This window comes from Saimiri boliviensis, chromosome 2, assembly GCF_048565385.1.
Source record: "Saimiri boliviensis isolate mSaiBol1 chromosome 2, mSaiBol1.pri, whole genome shotgun sequence".
NCBI classification, from domain to species: Eukaryota; Metazoa; Chordata; class Mammalia; order Primates; family Cebidae; genus Saimiri; species Saimiri boliviensis.
Window position 1 is genome coordinate 29,976,359 of NC_133450.1, and position 21,020 is coordinate 29,997,378.

The following is a 21,020-nucleotide window of genomic DNA, read 5'->3' on the forward strand; positions in this document are numbered from 1 at the left end:
TGGTGGTGCGTGCCTGTAATCCCAGCTACTCAGGAGGCTGAGGCAGGAGAATTGCCTGAACCCAGGAGGCGGTGGTTGCGGTGAGCCGAGATCGCGCCATTGCACTCCAGCCTGGGTAACAAGAGCAAAACTCCGTCTCAAAAAACAAACAAACAAACAAACAAACAAAAAGATTAACCTTGAAAGTCCTTTAGGAGGGCACCAGGTAGGCAACCGTCACACAGGCTCTTTTTTTTTTTTTTTTTTTGAGACGGAGTTTCGCTCTTGTTACCCAGGCTGTAGTGCAATGGCACGATCTCGGCTCACCGCAACCTCCGCCTCCTGGGTTTAGGCAATTCTCCTGCCTCAGCCTCCTGACTAGCTGGGATTACAGGCAAGCGCCACCATGCCCAGCTACTTTTTTGTGTTTTTAGTAGAGACGGGGTTTCACCATGTTGACCAGGATGGTCTCGATCTCTCGACCTCGTGATCCACCCGCCTCGGCCTCCCAAAGTGCTGGGATTACAGGCTTGAGCCACCGCGCCCAGCAAGCTCTTGATACTTAAATTCACCTTAGCTTGTTCCTCTAATTCTGGAAGAATTTGCACTTCTTTTGTTGTTGAAGTGGAGTCTTGCTCTGTTGCCTAGGCTGGAGTGCAGTGGTGCAATCTAGGCTCACTACAACCTCCGCCTCCTGGGTTCAAGCGATTCTCCTGCCTTGGCCTCCTGAGTAGCTGGGACTACAGGTGCCTGCCACCAAGCCTGGCCAATTTTTAAATTTTTTTATTTTTAGTAGAGATGAGGTTTCACCATGTTGACCAGGCTGGTCTTGAACTCCTGATCTCAAGTATTCCACTTGCCTCAGCCTCCCAAAGTGCTGGGATTACAGGTGTGCGCCAACCGTACGCAGCTGTTTCTCCTTGTTCTTTTCTGTTGTTTTTTTTTTCCTTTTCCTCCTACCTCCCCAACTCCCTTCTTCCTCCTTTCTTCCTTTGTCTTCTCTCTTCTGCTAAGCTTGACCATTTGAATTTGCATAAGTTAAATGAACATGTGAAGATGTTCCATTGTCCTGTGTCTCATGAGAAGGTCATGGGGGCTGTAAGTTAGGAAGTTATCATATGAGATTAAGCAAGGAAGGCTCTTAGGCAAAGTGGGCAGGGTGTGATGGAGAGGAGATCCGTGGAGTAGGTTTTGAACTGCAGTTATATCATCTAGGCTCGCAGAAGAAAAACTTGTGCTTGGCTTGACCCAGCCTTGGTGTGGGGCTGGGAGGGGGCAGTGCCCATGTGCAGCAGACACTTTGCACTAAGGCCCTCACCCTGCATGTCCCCTCCCCAGCCTCCCCGTCGCAGGCCACTACAAGAAGCTTGCAAGGAATGAACTAGCAAGAGGTGTCTGCTTCTTCTGTGGCCTCCCCATAGCACATGCTCTGGAACAACTTAGAAGCCAATAGCCACTCCCCGACCCCCTCTTCCACTTGCACTAGGGGTGGTGGAAAGGCTCAAGATTTCTTCCACCATCTCTCTAAGGAGCTGGGCTGACCACATGACATTTGGGATCTGACTTCCCCAGTTACGGAGGAAAAGAAAAGTAGCTATAACCATAACAGTAGTGACGCACTTCATCATGGTTTATAAGGTGCGTTCCATCAAGTTCTTCATTCTTTCACTCACTCATGCATTGATTGAGCCCTTACCGTGTACTTGGTTCTGTGATTGATACTGGGGATACGAAGCAAAAGAAGCTGCAGGCCCCCACTTTAAGGTACTCATGATCTGTGAGGGAGACAAACATCTACACAAGCCAAGAGCAGTTTAATGCTACAGGTGCCAATGTCAGCATGTTCAGGGGGCTCCTGGGCTCAGAGGAGAGGACTGGCCGGCCACTTCTGCTGCAGCCAGGGGAGAGAAGCATGTCAGGAAAGGCTGAGGACAGCTCCAGTGCCAGGCATGGTTCTTGTGTCTGGTGAATGCTGTGGAATGAATCAAATGAGAGGTGTCCTGGAGAAGCTGTTTGAGCTGGGTGCTAAGAACTGGGTAGGCGTCCGCCAGTTGGCAAAGAGAGTCAGGGCATTCTAGGTCCACGGAGCAGCCCAGACAAGGTCCTGGAGGCACAACACACCACCATTTACTTTGGGAACTGCAGGTGGTGAGGCAGTGCAGTGGAGCATGGCTGGGAAGGATGCAGAAAGGGGCAGGCAGGGCCACGTCGTGGGCCAGAGGAGCCCGTGTGCAGAGAGAAGGAGATGCTGGCATAGTCCAGGTCTTAGATCTGCCCACAGCAGAGGCTGACTGTAGCTAAATTGAGGAGAAAAGAAATGTATGGGAAGGCTATCTGGTGGCTCACTGAATGTCCGAGAAGGCTGGAGAACGAGGCTCAGAAATTGATCAGGACTCGTGGGAAGTTGGGTGACTGGAACCAAATCCAGGGTGATGCTGCTGCTGATGTGGCATCACCGCTGCCAGCAGACCTGGATGCTGCCACCCCCTCCAAAACGAGTACTGAACTCTCCCAACTTTTTGTGCCAGTCGCTCTAGAGGCAAAGTCTAGGCCGAGCGTGTGTTTGGCCCTGCTTAAGTCATGTTTATGCTATTGTCATTCTGAAGAGAAAGGCTCTGGAGGCTGCAGCCTACCCAGCAGAGTGGAGCTCTGCCTCCTCTCAAGACTCACAGCCCCAGGTGCCTGAAACCAGGGGAGGGGTACAAATGCCAGGTGAATAGGTGTCTCCCATAGAGCTTGGAGCCCATTCTAGCCCTCAAACTGGGATGATGGGGCAGTTCTGGATGTGGGAAGAGGAGACAGGGCATCCCCCTTAGGCCACTGAAAACATCCACATCTTTTTTTTTTTTTTTTTTTTTAAATTTAAATAGAGGTGGGATTTTGCCATGTTGCCCAGGCTGGTCTTGAACTCCCCAGCTCAAGTCAGCGTCCCACCTTAGCCTCCCCAAATGTTGGGATGACGGGCATGAGCCACCATGCCTGGCCAACATCCATGTCTTGATCTTAATCTGTTCGGTCATCTTTCTGAATCCTTAGCCTCCCGCTGAGCTTCAGGAATGTTATATGCCCAGGAGATCTGAGTGTTTTATTAGTAATTGGAATTCTCCTCTGGAATCTGAACTATTCCAGTGGAAAAGGGAGAATCATCCCAGCCTCTGGATCCTCCCTGCACGTTTGATTCCACTTGGAAAACTTCAGTGCTGCCTTCTGAGGACAGAGGCCAAGGCTTGGCTCTTTCTAACAGGCAGTTACAGCTTGAATTCTGCTTCTTCCCCAAGGTGGGGTGAGACTCTCGGAGCTACCTGGTGTTCGGGAGGTGCCACTTTGCTTTTCAGACTAGAAGTTGGAGTTCTGACTTCAGGCTTGGTTTGTGGAACAGTCGAGGCCCCTGGTGTCTGAGCTGTCCAGGTGACCTCTCCATTTCTGAAGATGTCACCCTGGTTGAGATGCTCTACCCTATCTCCCGTCTGAGAGTGCTAAAGGAGCTAGGGCTTTGACTGGGGCTGTCAGCATCACCTGTCACATCCCGCCTAGTTTCCTCATCCAGAAAAAACAAGAGGTGTCAGGTAAGGTGAGCTCCAGCTCCCTTCTTGCCCTCACTCAGATCCTCTGGGTATAACTCTTTGAAGCAGGGGCACCTTGATTAAATCTTGGTCATTCAGTTCCATTAATCTTAGACAAAGGAATTAATTTTCTTAAAAAAGAAAAATGCAGTTTTGAACTTAGCGGCTCTTTGATGCCAGTGTTTCAAGACTTCCCTGGGAAAGCGGGAAGCTGCTGCCCCCAGGAAACTGGATGTGTCATGAGCTGGGTTCTGGACTGGAAGCAATTCCTGATCCTGAGGCTTGGTAGGCAAGGTATGGTCAGTTTGACTCCCAATGGGAGGGAGCAGGAACCTTCCTAGCTCCTGGCCAGTGTTGGTTCTGGCCTAGTGTACACTGAATTTGCCCATTTTTGTCCAGATGAAATGAAATTGTACTAAAAGCAGCATTAAAGTGGAAAAGAAGTCTTGAAGGACCTGAATTATTTTGCTAAAACACAGCTCTGGTCATGTTCCCCAATCCTAACCTTTGAGAGCTGCCCAAGTCCTACAGAAGGAGCCCCATACTCCTCAGAATGGCACACGTGCCCTTGTTTGAGCCCTGGCCAACCTTTCTGGCCTTTTTCTTACCACTACCCCTTCCTTAGCATGGCCCTTTTTCTTCCAACCGGCCTCTCCCTGCTCCTGGACGCACTTCCCTCCTCTTGTTATATGCTCTTGGCTTTTGCTTATTGCTATCTCTTCCACCTGGAATGCCCTCTCTGTTCTTTTTTTTTTTTTTTTTTTTTTTTGAGACAGAGTTTCGCTCTTGTTACCCAGGCTGGAGTGCAATGGCGCGAACTCAGCTCACCGCAACCTCCGCCTCCTGGGTTCAGGCAATTCTCCTGCCTCAGCCTCCTGAGTAGCTGGGATTACAGGCACGCACCACCATGCCCAGCTAATTTTTTGTATTTTTAGTAGAGACAGGGTTTCACCATATTGACCAGGATGGTCTCGATCTCTTGACCTCGTGATCCACCCACCTCGGCCTCCCAAAGTGCTGGGATTACAGGCTTGAGCCACCGCACCCGGCCTCCTCTCTGTTCTTTTTCTCCTGGCAGCTGCCCGCAGGGCCAGCCAGAAGTCACCTGCTCCATGCTGCCTTCCTGAGTTGCCACTGTGGCATTTCTGCAATTGGAACTTCCCCCCTGCAGGATGCTGGGGTCAGTTGCAGGAGTGCCTGGCTCCCCACCACCTTGGACCTGTGGCTGGCACACAGTAGGTATCCTGTGACAGGGACCGGAAGGGCCACCTGAGGGGTTGTGAGGGAGCACTGGGCAGGCCCACGACCTGGTCCGTGTCTGGCGGACTGTGTGCTTGGTGAGCTGGCTGTCTGCATGACATCCCCAGCCTCCCTTAGTGCCTGCTGGTGGGGCTGCCACTTCGGTGGCGCTGCTGTTTGCTTGGGCCTGTCAGCAAGACCCTGGTGAGAGTAGGAGAGGATTTGGGGGTATAAAACCTGTACCAGCACCCCACTCACCCTGAAGAAGCGTCTGAGGGGACACTCTGAGGAGACTGTGGTGAGGAGCTGGTTTAGAGGTGACAGTGCTATCTCTTCCTACCGGCCTTCCTTGAAGAAGGATAAATATTTATACCAGCTACCCTTAGAGTGCTCTTTTGTTTTTCATGCCCAGTACTGTCTGTTGGCTTCCCACAGAGAAGGAGCTGAAGAAAGCAAGTCCACAGACCGTGAGAGGAGAGACTGGGGCTCTTTATTTTTTTATTCATTTTTATTTTTTTGAGACAGAGTCTCGCTCTGTTGCCCAGGCTGGAGTGCAGTGGCGTGATCTCGGCTTATTGCAACCTCTGCCTCCTGGGTTCAAGCGATTCTCCTGCCTCAGCTTCCTGAGTAGCTGGGATTACAGGCACATGCCACCATTCCCAACTAATTTTTTTGTATTTTTGGTAGAGATGGGGTTTCACCTTGTTGGTCAGGCTCATCTAGAACTCCTGACCTTGTGATCCGCCCACCTTGGCCTCCCAAAGCGCTGGGATTAAAGGCATGAGCCACTGTGCCCCGCAAGACTGGGACTCTTTAAAGTGAAAGTCCTGTCCAACTTGGTCATGAGGCAGTCAGGACAGGCTGTGGCTCTTCCTGTTTCTGCGAGGAGGAACACATCCTCCTCGCAGACAGTGATTGCAGGGTGCAGTAGGAGCCCCAAAGCAGGGATTGCAGTCTCCATCTGTCTATGAAATGAGGGGATTAGACTACAGGGGAACCTTTCCTACTCGAAAATTCCTGTGAATGGAGCCTGGCAGGTGGTGTCTTTATGGTGCCTTGTAGTGGGAGCCAGGGTTGTCACTCAGAGGCTTCCTGTTATTATTCCAGGTGCAGGCTGGAGTACAACAGTATGATACTGGCTCACTGCAGCCTCTGCCTCTCCGGCTCAAGCGATTCTCCTGCCCCAGCCTCTCCAGTAGCTGGGACTACCGGTGCCTGCCACCACCCCAGCTAATTTTTTTATTTTAGTAGAGATGGGGTTTCACCATGTTGACCAGGCTGGTCTCGAACTCTTGACCTCAAGTGATCCACCGGCCTCAGCCTCCCAAAGTGCTGGGATTATAGATGTGAGCCACCACGCCTGGCCTCTTTTTCTTTAAAGACTTTTCTTTCTTGAAGTTGAGCCACCCTTAGGGCTGAGGCCGCACATACATGGGCCTGTTGGACCACTGGTGAGCACAGGCTTATGTTGTTTGCAGAGTGTGTTTCCAGAACCTAGACGCACTTGGTATTCCCTGAATCCCCTTTAGGAACCCATGAATGTATGTGTTTGTTCCGGGCCCCTGGAAGATCAGGTTAGAGAAGGTTGAGTGGTGGATGGAGTGGGTTGATGTCCAGGGAGGGGTTGGATCATTTTGGAAAGGACAGAATGTGGTATCTGTCTTTGTTTCTGACACCATGGGGCCTGCCCTCCCCTCCCTACTCATTCCAGCCTCTACCCTCCTGTCCACACCTCTCTGTCCTCCTTCTTCATCCCTCCATAGCAAATCAGTTGTATTACCTCCAGTATCCACCAATCATAGGGTATTCTGAATACCAGGCACACTGAAGAGTTGGGAAAAGAGCATTATAAGAGTAGACCCTGACTGGTAGGATTGAGAGGTGCTGTCAAGAAAACTACTTCCAGGGCCGGGCACGGTGGCTCAAGCCTGTAATTCCAGCACTTTGGGAGGCCGAGGTGGGTGGATCACGAGGTCAAGAGATCGAGACCATCCTGGTCAACATGGTGAAACCCCGTCTCTACTAAAATACAAAAAATCAACTGGGCATGGTGGCACGTGCCTGTAATCCCAGCTACTCAGGAGGCTGAGGCAGGAGAATTGCCTGAACCCAGGAGGTGGAGGTTGCGGTGAGCCGAGATCGCGCCATTGCACTCCAGCCTGGGTAACAAGAGCGAAACTCCGTCTCAAAAAAAAAAAAAAAAGAAAACTACTTCCAAAAATAGATAATGCAGGTAACTCACAAAGAACAAATGTATATTTAAAATGTTTTAGAGGCTGTGCATGGTGGCTCACACCTGTAATCCCAGCACTTTGGGAGGCTGAAGTGGGGGATCATCTGAGGAGAAGAGTGGCCAACATGGAGAAACCCCATCTCAACTAAAAATACAGAATTAGCTGGGTGCGGTATTGTGTGCCTGTAATCCCAGCTACTTGGGAGGCTGAGGCAGGAGAATTGTTTGAACCCGGGAGGCAGAAGTTGCAAGGAGGCAGAGGTTGTAGTGAGCCGAGATGGTGCCATTGCACTCCAGCCTGAATAACAGAGTGAGACTGTCTCAAAAAAAAAAAAAAAAAAAAAAATATATATATATATGTGTGTGTGTGTGTGTGTGTGTGTGTGTGTGTGTGTGTATGTATATATATATACACATATATATACTAGAACTTGAAGCTCTCTAAAAAAATGTTAATTTCCTTTGGTCTATTAGTATTGCTCTTGGGAATTTATTCTAAGAATAAAGAATTTATTAATTCTAAAAAGGAAAAGAGCTCTAAATACAAAGATATTTATTTATTATTATTTTTTAAAATCTCATACGTTCCTGCACACCAAACAAAGATATTTATAGCAGCACTGCTTAAAATAGAAAAAAAACCCAAAACTGTAAACAGCCTCAGTGTTTCACATGGCTTTGTAATTCATGATACCTAGACTCAGTGAGTGTTGTGTCATTCTTACATTAATGTGAAGGTAATGTTGATTCTTGGGAAAATGTTGATGAATTTAGTTGAAAAAGTAAAACAGAATTGCATGTACACTTGATAAGTGCATAAAAACTGATTACACTGCCTATGGTAAAAATTGACATGATGCAGATAACTGGGTTTAGGCAAAAATGTTATGGGTAGAGCATGTGTATGTTTGAAATTGCTTTAATAATTTATATAGCATCTTTTTTTTTTTTTTTTTTTTTTTTTTTTTTTAAGACAAGGCCTTAACTTCAAAGACTTTAGATTTGGGTTGGAAGGAGGCCAAGGGGGGTGGGACTCCCATCTGCTACTACCAGGAAGACCAAACAGCTCTGTCTTATCAGCTACCGGCACTGCATGCAGGGGCTGGAGGATTCAGATGGCCTGACTTCACAGGCTGGCTAACTGAATAACTCTGAGGTTCACAGCGTAGACTCTGCCCCCAACCCCCAGCTGGCTCAGAGCCCCAGACCATTTTCACACCTGCGTTTTCACGGAACCAGCCCAGTGAGCACATGACTTTGAGCCACTCGCCCACTCACGGCTGGGCTGCCTGGTACTGCAGGCCCCTGCCATAGTGGGAGAGGAAGCTGAGTCTCTCTTCTGCAGTTCCAACTGGCAGCAGGGAGGGTGTGCTTTGCTAATTGACCTCCTGAAGCCTTTTCTAACCCAGGTGGGGCCCTAGTGAGGTAGTGTCTTGCGCACTTACATTGTTGCACATATTAATTGAAGTGTTGGATTTAGTTGCTCTTTAGTGCTAGCCACATCCATCCAGTTCACATCGAACCTAGCACGCAGGGCCCTCTGACCCCATGTCTTGCCATGAGATCTGCCGGGATGTGCAGCTGCAGGTATGGGCGTGGGGCTGAGCAGCTGACTGTCTTCTGAGCACCTTCTTCTATCATTGTGACATCTCAGAACCTCCGGAGGTGGTGGATGGACTTCTCATCACCACTCCCCTTGTGTGTAGTAGCCTTTTCTTCTGAGTGGGGAGCCTTTCTTTCTTAACACGTAGAGTGTTTATTTGGAGGGCCCATGATCATCCTGTCACTGTGACCAGCGTGGGAATGTGACCAGGGAACGACGGAGACATCTTGGTGTTGTGCAGAGTCCCCAGGTGGCTGGCAGCTGGAGAGCTCCCAGCGTACCTTGAGTTTGCAGGTTGGAGCCTGCTAAACTCCGCCTGACAGAGTATGTGTGGAGCAGACCCAGCTGGGGCCCTGGTTATCTCCAGCGTATATCTGCTAAAGCCAAATTCCAGAACTGTCAAAGACTGGAGTGTTTTTATTCTGTGATCAGATTGAAGTAGGACCTTGTGGCTGGAGGTGGGCCAGGGGAAGAGAGAAAATGGAAAGTATACGGGCTCAGGGCAAGCCTGGATGCTCATTAGGGGTACTCAGGCCAGTTTCATGTCTTCCATGACAACTGATGGCTTTGTGTGTGTGTTTGGAGGTGGGGGTGGGGACTATCTCTGTGCTTTTCTAGAATATCATGTTTATTCCTAGATGCCCTGGCCCCATCTTCACATCCCACAGTGGCATTCAGCCTGGTTCTTTCTGATCATTGCTGGTCATGTGAATATTAAGTGCCATAGTGTCTAAGGAACAAGCTGCCTTCTTAAGCCCAGGCCCCAGCAATAACTGTTCCTCTCAGTTCCCTAATTTAGAGACCACGTGTGTGCCCCAGGGTTGTCAGCAGCTTGGTTTTTTGAAGCTTGAAACACATTTCCATAGAAACAATGCTATAAATGGTGGTTGAGTACCTAGGCTAGCCCACAAAGAGCACTGGTGTCACCTCAGAGGTTGCTGAAATAAAGTATTAGTGAAATTGAGAGCCCAATGCAGTAGAGTTAGTACCCAGGATGCTGGAAGTTAATTGGTGTGGGTTTATTTGTATAATTTTGTTTCTTTGGTAAGAGGTGTATTTCAAAGCTCTCCAGCTAAGGGACGCTCTGGCACTCCTTCCCCCCACCTTCCCTGCCCAGTCACAATCCCTCCTCTTCCAGTTTACATTCCTTCTTCTTTCCTCATCAAGCCAGGGGCCTGGACCTACCTGCCCTCTGGTATGTTGATGATGAGGAAATCCTGTTCAGTGACCCTTACGTCGTCATCATCACCATCATCGTTATTGTTATATAAATCATCTCCATCAACTTAACATAATAAATATAACACCTATTTAGAATTATCTTCTGATTGCTTTTAATGTTCCTGTGAAGTTTTAACACAGCTTATAAGTTTGCCTGACATATTTTTTGGTGCTGAGTTCGTCACTCAACATGACTGCACAAAATAGTTTCATCAGATAGTTTCCCTCTGTCTATCCTTTCACATTTCATTCGGTTCCCCTTCCTTACTGCACCATAATCTGAATGGGCTCTATATGCAGGTGCCATGGAGCATCTTTTGTAAAAACTTCCTTGTGGTGACATTTTAGATTACTTTTAGGGTATATAGTCCGCCAACTATAATTACCCGGTCAGTGTTTTAAACTCTTGCAACACTAAATATGTACACCTACTATATGCTTGCAAAAATTAAAACAAAAAAACAAAAAAACCCAGCCAGGCGAGGTGGCTCATGCCTGTAATTTCAGCACATTGGGAGGCTGAGGTGGGTGGATCACCTGAGATCAGGAGTTCGAGACCAGCCTGGCCACTATGGTGAAACCCTGTCTCTACTAAAAATACAGAAATTAGCCTGGCATAGTGGCACACGCCTATAGTCCCAGCTACTCGGGAGGCTGAGGCAGAAAAATCTCTTGAAATTAGGAGGAGGAGGTTGCAGTGAGCCAAGATCATGCCATTGCACTCTAGCCTGGGCGACAGAGTCAGACTCTGTCAAAAAAACAAAAACAAAAAACCTCTCTTGCAACACAATGCCAAATCACATTCTAGAAAGATTTAAACTGTTTATGGTAGCACAGCAACGTATATGCAGCTGCCCTGCCAATAGCAGCTCTCCTGTTTTATTTATTTACTTATTTTCATGTTGGGGCGGGCCATAGTGGGGCCTTACTGGTGTTCCAATTTGCATATCCTAAATTGCTGCTGATGTAGGTTTTTCCTCTCGATGATTTACTGATGTGTTTCCTCATGTGTCAAACCCTGCTCATGTTCCGTGACTGCAGAGCCTCCTGCTTCATTTCTCCCCTTGAACCACTTTCCTGTTGGGAAATGGCAAGTCCTCTCTTCCTCACGGGCCCCACCCCTCACCTTGTCTAACTCATCTCCATACCTGTCCGGCTTACCACCTCAGTGACTCTGGGGAGGGAGTGAGAGGTCAGACCCTGGGGGCCCTTGTGATGGAGGCCACAGGGCAGGAGGTAGATGCCAGGAGACCCTGGGAGGAGCTACAGGTTGTTAGAGCGGGAGGGGGCACTGGAATGCATCTGGCCCAGGGGTTACACGGTCAGAGGCCAGCAGGGAACAGAGTTGATGAAATGACAGGGTGTCATGATAAATGACAGTGACTTGTAGCCTAGGAAGGGGTGGAATCTTTGGAAAGTTGGAAAGTCTGTCCCACCTAAGCACCCCTCCCTGGCAGTGCTACTCAGCTCCACCTTCAAAAAGGAGACTTCCAATTTTTTTTCCATGACAAGCCAGAAGTTCTGATTTTTAGTTTTTCTTCTGATTTTAAAAAAATGTTAGCAATAGGCTGGGCATGGTGGCTTATGCCTGTAATCCCAGAAATTTGGGAGCTGAGGCTGGCAAGATCACCCGAGGTCAGGAGTTCGAGACCAGCCTGGCCAACATGGGGGGGTGAAACCCCATCTCTACTAAAAATACAAAAATTAGCTGGGTGTGGTGATACATGCCTGTAGTCTTAGCTACTGGGGAGACTGCGACAGGAGAATCACTGAACCTGGGAGGTGGAGGTTGTGGTAAGCGACAGAGTGAGATTGTGTCTCAAAAAAAAAGAAGTTGGCAATAAAGTCAGTTAAAATAAAACATAATATGTGGGTCAAATAAAACATATGTGAGGGAGAGTGGCCCATGAGGCTCCAGTCTGTCATCCCTCATTTTTTTAAACTTCCTTATTGGGAAACACAGGTCCAGAGAGGTATCCTCATGTAGCAGAGAGAAGGCTTCAGATGGTCTAGAGGTCGAATGCCATCTGTATGACTTTGGGAGAGCTGTTTTACCTTCTTGAACCTCAGATTCCTTATCTATAAAATGGGGAAAATGGCTTCCTTCCAGGGTGCTGGGGTTGGACCTAGTAGGCTCATATCATCTCAAGCATGTCTTTTTTATTTTAAAACTTTTTTGAGACAGGGTCTCTCTCTGTCACCCAGGCTAGAGTGCTGAGGGCAGTGGCATGATCTTGGCTCACCGCAACCTCTGCCTCCCTGGCTCAAGCAAATCCTCCCACCTCAGCCCCCCAGGTAGCTGGGACTACAGGAACACACTACCGTCCCCAGATAATTTTTGTATTTTTGGTGGAGACAGGGTTTCACCATGTGACCCAGGCTGGTCTTGAACTCCTGAGCTCAAGCAGTCCGCCCACCTTGGCCTCCTGAAGTGCTGGGATTACAGTTGTGAACACTATGCCAGACTAATGTGAAGCATTTAGTATCTGCTCCATAGATGAGAGAAAATCCTGTGTAGGTCATCCAGAAAATTAGAGGAAGAACAAGGCTTAGAACCTTTCTTCATGACTCCCAATGCAGAGCTTGTTCCACGTTACGGGGCCTACTTTCATGGGAGTTTCCAGAGGTGTCTGGACACAGGGGTCCTTCTTTTTTTTTTTTTTTTTTTTTTTGAGATGGAGTTTCGCTCTTGTTACCCAGGCTGGGGTGCAATGGCGCGATCTCGGCTCACCGCAACCTCCGCCTCCTGGGTTCAGGCGATTCTCCTGCCTCAGCCTCCCGAGTGGCTGGGACTACAGGCACGTGCCACCATGCCCAGCTAATTTTTTTTGTATTTTTAGTAGAGACGGCGTTTCACCATGTTGACCAGGATGGTCTCGATCTCTTGACCTCGTGATCCACTCGCCTCGGCCTCCCAAAGTGCTGGGATTACAGGCTTGAGCCACCGAGCCCGGCCAGGGTCCTTCTTAACTCTGGGAAATTGCAGGTTATCTTAGGAGAGCTTTTTTTTCTTCTTCTTCTTGAGACAGGCAGAGTTTCCTCATGTTGCCCAGTCTGGAGTACAGTGGTGCAATCATAGCTCACTGCAGCCTCAAACTCCTGTGCTCAAGCAATCCTCCCACCTCAGCTTCCCGAGTAGCTGGGACTACAAGTGCATGCCACCCTACCTTGCTAATTTTTTTTATTTTTTTATTTTTTTTTTTTTTTTGAGACAGGTCTTGCTGTGTTGCTCAGGCTGGTCTCAGACTCCTAGCATCAAGGGTGATCCTCCTGCCTCAGCCTCCCAGAGGCTGGAATTACAGGCCTGAGCCACCGTGCCCAGCCCCTATGACAACTTGTTTTCCCAACAGCTATTGAGCTATGGGCATCATAGTGGGCTTTGCAGTGTAAGCCCCAGAATCCAGGAGACTGAGCCTCATTAGTTACTGATAATAATAATACCATACACTACTGAAACTAAGAAGCCATTGATTAAACGATGTAGTGTTACGGCCAGGTGCAGTGTCTCACACCTGGAATCCCAGCAGTTTGGGAGGTTGAGGTGAACTGATCCACGAGGTCAGGAGTTCGGGACCATCCTGCCCAACATGGCAAAACCCTGTCTCTACTAAAAATACAGAAATTAGCTGGGCATGGTGGCTCATGCCTGTAATCCCAGCTACTCAGGAGGCTGAGGCAGGAGAATTGCTTGAACCTGGGAGGCAGAGGTTGCAGTGAGCTGAGATTGCACCACTGTACTCCTTCCTGGGCCACAGAGCAAGACTCTATCTCAAAAAAAAAAAAAAAGAAAAAAAAAAAGATGTAGTGTTATTTTATGTATAGCTAAGAAACAGGACAGGTGTGGTGGCTCACACCTGTAATCCCAGCAGTTTGAGAGGCTGTGGCGGGTGGATCGCTTGAGGTCAGGAGCTTGAGACAAGCCTGGCCAACATGCTGAAACCCCATCACTACTAAAAACATAAGAATTAGCCAGGAATGGTGGCAAGGGCCTGTAGTGTCAGCTACTTGGGTGGCTGAGGCAGAAGAATCACTTGAACCCAGAAGGTGGAGGTTGCAGTGAGCCAAGATTGCGACATTGCACTTCAGCCTGGGTGACAGAGTGAGACTCTATCTCAAAAAAAAAAAAAAAAAAAAAGGAAGAGGAAGTGCTGCTAATTAAACTATATAAGCTATCAATTGTAAGAGGCATCTTGATTTCAGAGATGTTAAAGTGTAGGAAATGTATATCTTAGAATCAATGAAATAGAATAGCAATAAAAGTAACAACAATCTATTACATTGTATTGCTTACTTTAAATATTCACATATACTGTTTTATTTATGCATTTATCAACAAGCATTCACTGAGCACCCACCATGTGCAGGCACCGTGTAGATACCAGGGATACCAAGGTGAGGAAGGTCTAGGCTGTGCCCTTCAGGAACTCCCATCCTAGCAGATGGCACTGTGATTCCAGATATGGTGCAATAAGCAGGTGTGAAACAATGTGTAGGTGATGGAGTAAAGATAAACAGAGGATGCCATGGGAGTTTAGGGACCAGAGTGGCTGTTCTGGTCCTTAGGTGCAAAGACAGATGTTTGGGTGCATGGGATTTATTTAAGAAATGCTCTCTGGAGGAAGGAAGGGAGGGAGGAGGGGAAGCAGGACAGAGCTGGGGAAGAAGCCAAGCAAGGAGGTGTGTGTTGCAGCTGGAGCATGAATTGCACCACTGCAGAATTGGTCCCAGCAAAGGCCCCTTTTGAGAAGCGGGTAGCTGTTGAGTCCTTGGAAGTCAACACTCAGAGCACCTGGGGGACAGTGCACCAACTTTACAAAGTAGATCTGGGAGGACTCCAACAGCATACACTCCAGTGGCCTTCCTCTACTTGAAGGAGTCAATGAATGAAGGCTTCATGGAAGAGCTGGCATTAAGGTCAAGTCTGGATGTGGGTTAATGTGCGGATCAAGGTGGTGAGAGAAGGAGCATGTGTGAAGATGTTAGGGTGAGAATGCAGGCATCTTGGAGAACTTCAGGTTGTTTAGCAGTGTGGGCTGAGGCTGGGAAGTGGGGCATAGCCAGATCGTGTGGGAAAGGTGCCTAACAGTCTAGCTAACAGTCTCAGCTTTATGCAGTAGATGATGGGAGCTACTGAAGAGAGGTGTGATCACTCTGATGGCAGTGTGGATGGTAAAGCGTGCAAAACTAGAAGCAAGGAAATCAGTTAGGAGATGAGAAAAAAAAAGATAGCCAACACTTATAAAAGACTTAATGTGTGCCAGACACTGTTTAAGTAAACTCTTATCATTCCCATTTTGCAGATGAGTGGTTGGGTAACTCCCTCAAGGTCATCAAACTAGTGTGAGTCAAGATCTGGACTCAGGTCTCAGCCTGTGCTCTTAACCTGTATACCCCTGTGAACATAAATGTTGGATTCCAGTCCATGATGTATCAGTATTTGTTTTCTTTAAAATGAATGCTTTAAAGCGTGCCCTGTTGCACACATTGGGTCTCTGGAGTTCCTGTTCCTCCTGGCCCATTGCCACAACACAAGGAAGCCAAGCTCCAGTGAACAGCCAGTGAGGAAGTCTGTCTGGGACTGGTTCTGCAGAGGGCATGGAACTGTGCTGAAGTGAGGCCTTTGAGAAGTTGGCAGTCTTGCTCTATGAAGAAAGGGCGTTTCTGTCCTGTGGCTCTGCCGGCCTGCCCTCCCTGGCAGCCACACCTGTTTTGTCCTTCTCCCTACACCCGGCCAGACGTCTTTCCCAGAGTGACAGCAGCAACTGGGGACATGTACAGAGGCTCCCTCTCAGGCCTGACAAAGGCACTCAGAACCTGGCCCAGGCCTGCAGGGCAGGGAGGCTGGGGAGGGGGCAGGTGGGAGGGCCAGGGACACAGACAGCTGTGGGCTGGTGTGGCAAGCATGGCCCGGTCCCAGAACAGGTGAAGTCAATGTGAGCTGAGGAGGAGGGTCCCCTGGGTTTTTTTTCCAAGGGCAAAAGAGAAGACAGCGCAGAGCCGTATCAGCACACATGACTGGGGTGGTTGTGAGCTCCCAGTTTGCTCAGAAAAGACCTGGCAAAAAGGGCTGAGGAGAAGACACAGCTGTTAGAGGAGTGTCCCTACTCAGGCTGGGAGGACAGTCCTGTGGAAAAGTATGGTGGAAAGAACACAGAGAACAGGCCGGGAGAGAAGCCTTGGAGGATACCCCAGATGAGACATTGAGTCAATGCTGGAAAAAGTCTCTCTGGGCACAGCCCATGAGAGGGTTACCCTAAGGCCAATGGAGTCTTTTCAGGTAAAAGAACTAGGTTCTTCTTTTTTTTTTTTTTGAGACAGGGTCTCCCTCTGTCACCCAGGTTAGAGTACTGTGGGTTTACTGCAACCTCCATCCAGATTCAAGCAATTCTCATGCCTCAGCCTCCTGAGTAGCTCAGACTATAGGTGTGTGCCAACATACCCGGCTAATTTTTGTATTTTTAGTGGAGATGGGGTTTCACCATGTTGACCAGGCCTCAAACTCCTGGACTGAGGTGATCTGCCCACTTTGGCCTCCCAAAGTGATGGGATTACAGAAGTGAGCCACCAAGCTGGGCCTGGAACTAGGTTCTTTTTTTTTTAGATGGAGTTTCGCTCTTGTTACCCAGGCTGGAGTGCAATGGCGCCATCTCGGCTCACCGCAACCTCTGCCTCCTGGGTTCAGGCAATTCTCCTGCCTCAGCCTCCCGAGTAGCTGGGATTACAGGCACGCGCCACCATGCCCAGCTAATTTTTTGTATTTTTAGTAGAGACGGGGTTTCACCATGTGGACCAGGATGGTCTCGATCTCTTGACCTCGTGATCCACCCGCCTCGGCCTCCCAAAGTGCTGGGATTACAGGCTTGAGCCACCGCGCCCGGCTGGAACTAGGTTCTTAACAAGGGATAAGGTAGGTTGGGGAGGAGATACAGGGTAAAACAGTTAAAATAATAATTGCAGCCTCTTCTATGTACCTAGCATGATCGAGTTATAAAGTAGTTTTTTGTCCTTTTGATCCTCTTAAGCCCCTGGAAGGTGGGCATCCTTTCATTTTCATGCCACAAACACGGTGCATCTGTTCTGAGCCTAAAAAGGTCATAAGAGTGACAGTTTTCCTGAGTGCCCTGTGTTTTCTACCCCTTTCTCTTTTTTCTGTTGTAACTGTAGGCAGTGAGGTCCTGGAGGTCATACTTTAGTTCCGTAGAGGGAAACGGCAATAGGGACACACGAACGTAAGGGACACAAGGACCTGGCATGGTGGACTTGGGATGCCCTCAGTAGTATTTGCACTCTCAATTTCCCAGGCTCTGCTAAACACACCATGTGTGCTGGCCTCGTTGGAGGAGGAACAGTGGAAGAAGGACAGGCATGCAGGTATGGAGTCTGGGGGGAAAGACTCTTCTCTGAAATAGTGATGATGGCAGCAGAATGTTACTGGAGGAAGGTGGCTGGGAGGTGAGAACCTGGATTCCTTGAACATTTCCCCCCAACTTCGTAACAGCTTTATTGAGATATACTTCACATACCATAAAATTCACCCTTGGAAGATTTTCTTTTTTCTTGAGAAAAAGTCTTGCTCTGTCACCCAGGCTGGAGGGCAGTGGCGTGAACAGACCTCATGGGCTCAAGCAATCCTCCGACGTCAGCCACTTCAGTAGTTGGGCCCACAGAGACCCACCACCACACCTAATTTTTGTAGAGACCAGGTTTTCCCATGTTGCCTGGGCTGTTGTCAAATTCCTGTGCTCAAGCGATGCTCCTGCCTTGGCCTCTTGAAGTGCTGGGATTACAGGTGTGAACCACTGAGCCTGGCCTCACCCTTGGAAGATTTTAGGTCTAGATACTGTTGATGAAACACAGGGCAGTGACAGACCGCTCTGAGTGGAGTCCAGAGAGCTGATGTAGTCCTAGGAAGCCTCTCAAATGCCATATTCTACCTTCATTGGGAATCAGAGTTTAGGAATCTGTCTAAGGTGCTTTACTTCCTGGAGTGTGTTTCTCTTGTCAGACACACTCCCTGGTAGCTGGAACGCTGTACTCCTTTTACTTGCAGTTTGTACAGAGGGTTGAGGGTGGAGGAAATCCCACGCTGTGGATAAGGTCTCTGGAACACCTCCCTACCTCCCTGAAAGGTCACTCTTCTTGGTTGCCCCAGAGGCTTGCAGGAAGGGCTGGAGCTTCTAAAACCAAAACTTTCACTTCACACATCAGCGATTCTGCACTGTCATATCTGCAGCAAAACTGACCTCCAGGGCTTTCCCAGAAGCACTGCAGCTTTCTTTACATAGCCTCATCTGCCCGCCTTTTCGAGGCAGCCTTCTCCTGCCAAGTGGGGGCTGTTTGGTATAGTCTTGAGCCCTCCTCCCCTGCACACATGTGGTGCCCCTTTTCTTCTGTCTTCTCCTTTCTTAGTGGCCTGAGTATGGAAGTTTAGTCGTAGTGAAAGGCACTGCCGTTCCAAAGTGAGCAGGGCTCCTTCAGGGCCACGGACCTCTCTGTTTCCCCTGCCACCTGCCTCCACCCCATGTGCTACTTCCTGGGCCAGGTCCTGCAGCCTGGTGTGGGACAGGCAGGAAGTCCTGGTGGGGCAGGGCTGAGGAGTGCCCTTTGGAGTGGCTCCCACTGGTTCCCTGAAGACTGGGCCCTGACTCCATGGTGGCAGGCTCTTCTAGGAATGTGCTCCCCAGCTGGGTTTTCTGGTTGGTTGGGAACATCCCTGGGCTGGTCTGCATTAGCTCTCAGGGGCTCATTCTGGGCTGGCCTAAGGCCAGCTGCAGGGGCTGGGCTCTCAGGGGAGGTCAGGATGGCTGCAGGTCTGCAGAGGAACTTGGCAGCAGTGGGCACTGGAGACCAAATGGCTTTGCTTTTGCTTCCCGCACTTGGCTGTCTTGTCAGTGGGAAGGAAGAAATCAGGCAAATGTAAAAAGTAAAAAGGCTCTACCCAGATCCTCTGCCAGGAGTCTTGAGAGTCTTGCCTCTGCTTGGGGGTCTGCATGCCCGAGCACTGCAGTTCCTCAATTGCTCACTGCCTTCCTCTAGGGGAGGAGCAGAGAGGTAACAGATGTTTGGCTTGCCCTGTGTCCTGGTGCCATTCACTTAACCTCTCTGAACCTCAGATGAGAAAACCTCAGTATTCTCATCTACAGAATGAGAGGTGTAAAACTCTCGCATGCAGAGCTGTTCAGGAGACTGAAGTGCTCTGAGAACTGCCAGGAACAGTACTGTCATCATGGATGCTAAATCTGGGAACCCGAGCCTTTTTTTCTGTAGAAGGTGGTTTCCCTAGCTCCACTCTTCACTTATTATAATCACAGAATCCTGGATCTTCAACTGGAAGGGATATCCTTTGGCATGATTATCTGTATTTTGCAGATAAGATTGTTGTAAGTGTTCCTTATTTTGACATATCTGTCATGACATGGTGGAAATCAGCCCTTTTCCTTTTGGGGAGGTGTGACTTCCAGGTGTAGGCAGGTCCTCCAGCCAGCAGAGGTGGAAGCGGACAGGACAGCCATGCCCATTAGGCGCAAGTGCAGGTTTTGCAGGGTTTCTAAGCAGAAGATCCAAGTTTTGCCTGTGTCCTCCACTCCCTACCCTAGCACTGTAAGCTCGGTGAGTGTGTGAGAATCATATTCTGCTGCCCCTCCCTCCTCCCTGAGAAAGTGAGGGATGCACCTGGTTCTCAGGTCTGGCCACAGAGTTTTGAAAAGTGGCTGCCAGGACACACTGTATTCTTCGGTGGTTTTTTTTTTTTTTTTTTTTCAAAGGAAAATCTCCTTTTCACCTATCTCCTTGAAAAACAGCCACCACCACCACCACCACCACACCACCACCACACCAAAAAACTTGGAAGAACAGGACTCCCTCCCCTGAATTTTCCCCTGGCCCTAGAGCCGAATTGAATGTGGGGGCCAGAACCAACCTCCTGAGCTGCAAAAATGTTCCTGTCTTTCCACCAGTTAGCCAACGAGGCATCAAGGCTTAGGCCAGAGAATCGATCAGGGGGATATTTAGGGAAGGCAGAGGAAAATGTGAGTATGGAGTGAAAAGCAGCAACTCTGGCCTGAGCTGCCAGAATTAAATCCATCCAGGAGATTTTCCTCACCTAAGTGATGGAGATGTAAGCCCTTTCTAGGGACTGAGGCTAGTTTCTCAGTAACCTTTACATGCACTAGGACGCTGGTGAGCCAGAAAGTGAAACCTGGGGAGTCTGTTAATAAAGTGCCTCGGAGAGGACTTGCATGATTTACCGTATCCAAAACCAGAGTGAGTTTCTTTGTGGAAGAAAGCGACTTGTGTCTTCCCCAACATCACACACACACTTTCCTGGCAGGCTCGATGGGTTTCCAAACATTTCGTCACCGTCTCCTCCTGACCTTGGTGTGAAAGGAACTAGCAGCGTGGCCCATGGGTTCCAGCAAAGCCATCGGGGGCGCCAGCCTGGGCCGGGGGAGGGTGGCGACTGACTTGTGAGTGGAGGTGAGGTCGGTTGGAAATCCCCAGCCCCGGCCGCCGCTTGAGGTTTAAAGACGCCTTCCCCAGCCTTATTTGGTCGCAGGAAGTGGGCGGCGCCGGGCCTGCTGGCTGAGGCCGCCCCGAGACAGTTGTGCTGATGAAGTGGTAGAGCTGGTTCCTGCTCGCCGCGGTGCCGCGCGCGCCGGCCGGCCGCTGGGCGCTCCGCGCTCCCAGCCTCGAGTTGTGCAATCCTTTGTAGCACGCCAGAGAGTCCTCCTCCTTCGCTGTTGCCTCTCGCCCTCTTCTGTCTTTTTTTTTTTTTTCAAGCTGTGAGCTCAACCGATGAGTCAGAGCCGTGCAATCCTGACACTGCATCGCAGGACTGGGGGTGACACGGAGGGAGGGAGAGTGCTCGCGAGGCGGACAGCACGGGCGCGGGGCGCGCCGAAGCTCTTGCATCTTGAGCGGGGGGTGACAGCCCGCGCGTCCCGCCCGGGCCCTGCCAGCAAACTTCCAGCCTCCGGGGCGCGGGCTGGCGAAGCCCCGCGAGCGCCGCGGGGAGGCGACGGCGCCTGTTTGTTTTTAAAATCGGGAGTGCGTGCAGGCGGCTGGAGTCCCGGAGGCGACCTAAGGCGGCGGCCCACGGCGGAAGGGGGACAGCCCAGGCCGGAGCCCGGGCAGGAGCTGGGTAAGTGAGGCTGCCCGGCCGGCGGCCGAGGCCTGCACGCGG

At 49.7% G+C, this 21,020-nt stretch overlaps 1 protein-coding gene across 2 annotated transcripts in view; it reads left to right on the forward strand.

Moving 5' to 3' along the window:
- Positions 1–21,020, forward strand: part of MIDEAS (mitotic deacetylase associated SANT domain protein) — a 76,781-nt gene that overhangs the window by 8,175 nt on the left and 47,586 nt on the right. Inside the window, exon 1 of one of the 2 annotated variants that reach the window (XM_039468968.2) lies at positions 15,689–20,978. The exons of the other annotated variant lie outside the window; for it this stretch is intronic. The gene's annotated coding sequence lies outside the window, so the exon portion shown is untranslated. Of the gene's footprint in view, positions 1–15,688; positions 20,979–21,020 lie in introns of those variants that run through there. 2 annotated transcript variants of the gene reach the window in all.